At 39.8% G+C, this 6,980-nt stretch overlaps 1 protein-coding gene across 2 annotated transcripts in view; it reads right to left on the bottom strand.

The window, feature by feature from the left end:
* The window catches only part of AGBL4 (AGBL carboxypeptidase 4), a 917,984-nt gene that overhangs the window by 285,593 nt on the left and 625,411 nt on the right, over positions 1–6,980 (bottom strand). The window lies entirely within an intron of this gene.

The following is a 6,980-nucleotide window of genomic DNA, read 5'->3' on the forward strand; positions in this document are numbered from 1 at the left end:
TTCACCCATGGACGTGTATCCTCTCCAGCCTTGGAGAGCTTTAATATATCAGACCCAAAGGACTTATTCCTTGATTTTGGATATTGGAAGGGATGCAAATCATTCTTTTTTGCCAGGTGTACATCAGGCTGGGTACCAGCATGCATATGACCCAGTATTATAAAGGCATGTTATACAAATTGCATAGAGCTAGTTTAGATTTGTAGTCAATCATCACTGCACTGTATGGAAAGCAGGGCTGTCCAACTCCGGGCCGTGGCAGGCAGTAAACGTAGCAAGATGACGCATGACCTGTTTGTGGGCTGGAAACTGGAGTTGGACAGCCTTGGATTAGGGCATAGCTTCCTGAACTGGGCTAGTACATAGTACAGCCATGGGCAGCATGGTGGCTCAGAGGTAGCATTCTTGCCTTTGCAGTGCTAGGTCCCAGGTTCGAATCTCGGCCAGGACACTACCTGCATGGAGTTTGCAGGTTCTCCCCATGTCTGCGTGGGTTTCCTCTGGGTACTCCGGTTTCCTGCAGTGAGGTTAATTGGCTTTCTCCCGAAAATTGACCCTGGACTCTATAAATGATATATGACCATGGTAAGGACGATAGATTGTGAGCCCCTTTGAGGGACAATTAGTGAGATGACTATGACCTGTGTAATAATAATAATATTAGTATCAGTTCTGTGTGGCCTGTATAGCTGAGTTTCATTTGTACTGTTCAAGTGAACCTCAGTAGTCCTTTCTGCAACCAAAGTTGTAATGCAATGCAAAAAAAAGTAAAACACAGCCCCTGAACTGACATTTATCCTCTCCCAATAAAATCATTAGGAATTTGAAGACCTGTGTTTGTTGTGCATTTCAAATGCATACCGAGCACAGGAAAAACACTTCCATCTGGTAGAGAGACATGCAGATATATCCGGGAACATTTATCAAGACATTAGGGACACATTTAGGCACAAACCAGGCTGCCTCTCATTTAGCAAAGGCAGTTCAACAGTTTTACTGTGTATTTGCGACAACTGCGTCTGCAATTCCAGAAAGCCAACTACAGATCTGAGAGTTATTACTGAAGATGTGACATTCACTCTCAATTTTTACTCTAAACCAGCCTTTCTTAACTTTTTTAGTAAAGAAGAACCCTTAAAAAGAATTTTCAGGCCCCGGAAACCAACTTATTAGGGTCAGTTGGAAAAAAGCTACTTAAACTGTATGCCCCCCTTATGGCTAAAACATAACCATTATAAACAACCAGAACATCATTAGAATTATGCAGCTAGCTCTACCAAGTGGTGTTGGCCCCAGAACTATACAGGCATCTTTAACGGGAGGTCAACAAGCCACAGCTCAAGGAACCCCTAGCAACCTCTGGTGCCGTGTTTCTCGACCTGTATACCATGGGGGAATGCTTTAAAAGAATGTTCAAGGGGGAACCACTTCTATTCCTAATATATCAACAACTCGCAGTGCATTAGTGTGGTGGTCAGTGGGAAGAATTTCACTATTACAGATAGCTAATAATAATTGGTATTAAACTGACTGGAAAGGCTCACTTGCACAAGGAACCCCCAGCAACCTCTGGAGGAACCCTAGGATTTGATGGAAGCCTGGTTGAGAAATGTTGCTCTGGAGAAATGCTGGGGTTGCAAAGAACCCGACTTGTGAATAGCTGCCCTAGGCAGATGCTCAATTATAAAGTCATCAGGGGAAGGTTGTATTCGGCTGCAGTTCTGCCTAAGAGCAGCTGTAGAGAAAATTCTGAATCAAATATTAACCTTGAAGTAAATGCGCTGCACATTAATCCTACTACTCCCGAATATTATCACCATGCCATACTACAGAATTGATCAATGTCCCCCATGCTGTTTAAAAGCTAAAACCCAGGCAGATAAAAACGAGGCAAATTAATAAAACTCTGTATGCAGCAGCTCAACGAGCCAATCAGTTGTGCAGCATGTGCCACAACCAGAGGAAAGAACTTGTGGACAGAGAAATGAACTCACTCTGCTGCTTATTTTTTTTAACTGTCCATTCAGAGTTCAGGGGTGAGACAAGATCTGGAACTGTTACTAAACTGCAGCAGAGAAAAGTCAGTTCTATGGTAGGTCTAATTCATTAAGGGGTCAGGATTGGATGGTCAGTTGGATGGTGTATTTAACAGTTTGCCTGCAGTTCAGTTTTAGGAAGGCTGCATGATGCTTGTCACCAATTTAGATGAGGGCTTCACTGTATCATTTCTAGATATATGGCCAAGTTTTCTTGCATTAAATGATTGCATTTTTACATGAAAACATATAATGCACAGCTGTCTTGTGCAAGAAAATAAAGTTCAATCTAGCACATGTGCCAGGTCCAGCCATAGACAATAATATCCATGGGTGGTGTAAACCTAATCTCTTCACAACATGTTTGCATTTATATTATTTGATGCTGTGAGTGTGGTGTGCAGTTTAAGATGGTCAATTCCATATGTAAAAGCAAAAAAAAAAACTTTAATCTATAAGGTAAACTGAATGACAGTAACACAAGGCAGCACGGTGGCTCAGTGGTTAGCACTCTGGCCTTTGCAGCGCTAGGTCCCCCAATCTGCATGGAGTTTGCTGGTTCTCTCTATATGTGTGTGGGGTTTCCTACCACATTCCAAAAACATGCAGTTAGGTCAACTGGCTTCCCCCCAAATTGACCTTGGACTGTGTTAATGACTTATGACTAAGGTAGGGTCATTAGATTGTGAGCTTCTTTGAGGGACAGTTAGTGACATGACTATGGACTTTGTAAAGCGATGTGTAATATGTCAGCGCTATATAAATAATGGATAATAATAATGGCAGTGCCCCAACATTTAGTCAATGCATTGCATTGAGAGTAAGCTAGATAGAAAAATGAAATTATCCCCTTTGGCACTTTTTGGCTATTTCCTGTCACCCTGCTCCATTACACGATCAGCTGAAAAAATTGGGGGTTCGAGGGGAAGCCAATTAACTTTTGAAATGGCATTACCGTATTAAAACCTACATAAGATATTAGAGATTGGCTTACCTACTGCACTGCAAATATTTGTTCTATGACTTTATAACTTGTTTAAAATAAATAAATGCGCGGCTCTTGTTTTATCTAAATGAAGGAGAATAAAAAGAGAGTTTAGGCTTTACAATACACTATCAAAGCGTTCTAGGGACTCTATATTACAGCTGTCATCTCCCTAGGTAGATCTTTCAATCATTTAGCCTTGCTTAAACTTTAAAGAGGAGCTAAAGATGATTGGTGTTTAAACTTTAAACAGGAGTTTGAGATTACTGAAAAGGCGTACTGTATTTACCCAAGAAATTATAGTTATAAGTAAAACATGGAGTTAGGAATGGGGGGGGGACATTTGATGCTGAGAAAAAGATTTTGTATCTTCTTCAGTAAGCAGGAACATAAATCTATCAACCTTGATGGAAAAAAAATAGACACGGTACACATGCATGCCTCTGATGCTGCCGGCTGTGGGTTGTGTTTGCCCCAACAATGTATTATTAGTGATGGTACGTGGCATCAATGGCATGTGTACTGACTGACTGGAAGGTAGAGCTTACCAAGGTGACATCCCCAGAATGCTGCACTCCAATACTTACCAAATAAATGTACTGAAGGGATGTGTTGGCTGCCACTGCAATCCTCCTCCTGAAAATGATAGTTGTCTGAATGTCACGTTATGGGAAAGGAGGGTTTTGGTATATGGATATACAAATTCATATGCATGGGAGAGAATGGTGAATCTTTTGCTTTTCCTGGCATGGACAAAGCTCAGGTTTACCTTACAGATGAAGTTTGACCTGCTTATGTTTTGCCTTTCTGGCTCCTCCCTACTACTTTATAAACACACTGATTAAAGTTTTAATAAAACCTTGTATTCCTGACATATCTTATTTTAAATCCCAAGGACACCATCGTGTCTCCAAGCTTCTCTTGGATCATAACTGGTGAGAAAGGTTAGCAGAGCGCTATACATAACTTCATATCATCATCATAGCACCCTGCCTTAGTACACGCCTGTGCAAACATTAGGCTGGCTTTTATGGGTTTTTTTGGCTGTATCTGAGTTCCTAGGCAAGCTGTATTTGCAGATCACACTGGGTAACACTCATGTGCAATGCTGAGCCTCCATGTTTGAAAGAACTAAAATGAATGAATAAGGTAGAGCAGAGTTAGTGCAGCCAGGGAGGAAAAAGAGAAAAAAGTTTAGTTGGAGTTGCATGCAGTAAAACGTGTCTCCATAGTACACCGATGTGAATAAAGAAGGGGAGGAACAAGCATTCCTGTGCAGCTCCCTGCACAAGTCACTTGGCTACCTGCAATGCAGGGCTGGTTCCTAAGAAACCAACATTTGTAGTTTTGACAGCAAAAAGAAGTGAGTGGTATTGAACTGCCCCCCCTCTACCCCCATTCATTCTATATTGAATTGCCACAGGTAGATGTAGTGTCTCCCAGAGTCATGAGGAAGCAGTAACTGCACCACCTCACCTCACCTGAACGTAGCTTGATATTTGTTTACCTTTTGACTCCCTAATATACTGTATTGCCAACACAAAGCCAGAGGCTATTTTGTAAATCCTAAATATAATCCATACATTTATCCTGACAAAAACAAGGCTGTGCCCAGAGAGACAGAGTCAGATCACTGCAGATCAAATTCCCCCATTTCTGCAAATAGTACATTTCTACCTAGACTGTTACCGCAAAAATAAAAACTCCCATTATGTTCTGCAACACTGAAGGAGGAATATGATGTTCGGAGCTGTTCCCTCTCTCTGGCGGCCTAACAAGAAAGCTGTTCTCAGCACTTTGCTCACACATCCCACTTACAGACACAGGAAGATGCAGAAATACAAGACTTGGTTTTACTATTTAATAATAACCAAATTGAACATTCGGGAGTAAAAAATACAATTCATTTCTCCAAAATAGAAACAAATAGAACAAAATGCTGCAAAACACAAAAGGCGGTAAACATTTTTGAAGCAGATTGCTTCCTTGGAAACACAGAAAGGTATTTTGTGTAGGCAGCCAATAAAAATGAAAACCTAGCTCACTAATTCGCCGGGAAATAGTGACATCGGGAGGATAGAATGACGGGGCAACTGGGACATTGTACAGGACGCCATGCTAGTTAGAGACCTGTGTTGATTAAGATTTATTCAACTATGACTATAACAATTTGTAACTAGATTATGCAATCTGATTTTAAACAAATTTAAAGGATTGTTTAGATTGGTCTACAGAGTTTTCGTAAACCTGAGGATTTCATAACTGACCTATTAATAGTTTAAAGATGACCAAGATCCATTTAGAAGATATACTGAAAAGGAACATGCCAATAGAAAGAGTGAGCAGTCTACTGAGATCATCAGACTTCTGATCAGGTTACAAGGAGGTGACCAAGCTGTATAGATTAAATAAAGAGAAACGTTAGGTCTCCACTGGTTGCGCTTTACAACAATATACATCATTTTGCATCTAGTATTCAGTAATCTGATTCCAGGGTCTCCTTTAGGTTATTTTCTTTTATATTATCCTTTATGTTTAAAAGTTGTAAGATGGCCGAAAGAGAAAGCCAGGCACCTAATAAATGCAGGGCAACAAACCGATAGGTTGAAACATTACTCAAAACTGATATTCTAGTCAAGGCAGTGGAAGACTAATGTTTTAACCAAATGGTTAATTGTTCTGTTTTTTATTAGATGCCAGACTTGGGCAACAACAGTTCCTGAAAGCCAACACAGCAAGGTATAATCACTATTCCATCAATGGTCCAACTCAAGTAAGCCAACTAAACTGAGGATGTCAAATGGCCCCTTTGGTTTATTTGGTACCATTGGGTAAAGTTTTTAAAGGAGTAATAAATCCGGGTACTCGGGGGGATAATTAGTATGATTGCACTAGATGTTAGTTAAACCCCAAAATAAAATTGAAAAAAAAAATAATAAATTTCATTTTTCCATTTCCTTTTTGCACTTCCAGTTTCAAATCAATTAATTCCTGGGAGAGTTGTCCAAGATAAATCATTACCTTGACAATGCTTAAGCGCTGTCTGAGAACATATGTTTTAGGAAATCCAGCACCTCAGTTTTCAGTGTTCAGATCTGGAAGCTGGACAAAGTACCTTCACATGGGGGAAATGATAGGGAATCGGAAATATACCGATAAGAGTTTGGCTCAGAACACACCGATGCTTTAGTCACTCTGTTGGATATGTTTTATATTATGGAAAGTGCAAGGCAGGGGATAGTAACACCCTTCTTTTTACAAAGGTGTTATCCCCTCAAACCACTTATCTGTTCCCATCAGATGCAGGGCCTAAAGACTACAGAAAATAGTGTTTTAGGGTAGGTTTTTTTTTTTTAAATAAACATTAATATTAAAATGTATTATGTTACTGTAATTACTGTCTAAAACTAGATTATCCATCTGATTGCAAAACGGGTATAGATGGGTGGGAGCCAGGGTATATGAAAGAAAGGTCCTGCTGCAGACAGAAAATACCTCAGCTCCTCAAACAGTAAATAAAGTGCAACTCTTCTGCAGATACTTTAAAGAGAACCTGTCCACTTTCAGACAAATTCAAACTATGATAAATCTCTCCTTAACAAATCTCATTTAAAGGTGGCCATACACACACAAATTCAAATGACTGATCAGACATTTGATTCCATTTCTTCTTTATCGAGATACAATCAAGTACATGGAGATGGGATAAAAATGGGAGGGGAAACAAAATCGCCAAGTGATCAAGCAAAGAAAAAGAAAAAAAAAAAAGTTACTGTTAACAAAACTGACTCAAGTTTTATGTTTGGTCCGATCTATCCATTACCAGTCTTAAACATGTTAATGTTCTACTTTGTTTTAACTTCGCCAGTAACTAAAACTGTGAGTGATACATTGCCTAGTTTCTGGCATTTGCAAATTTCAAGAAAACCTTTTGCATATTCAGAATTCTTCCTCCTTTA

This window comes from Pyxicephalus adspersus, chromosome 8 (genome assembly GCF_032062135.1).
Source record: "Pyxicephalus adspersus chromosome 8, UCB_Pads_2.0, whole genome shotgun sequence".
Classification (NCBI taxonomy): Eukaryota; Metazoa; Chordata; class Amphibia; order Anura; family Pyxicephalidae; genus Pyxicephalus; species Pyxicephalus adspersus.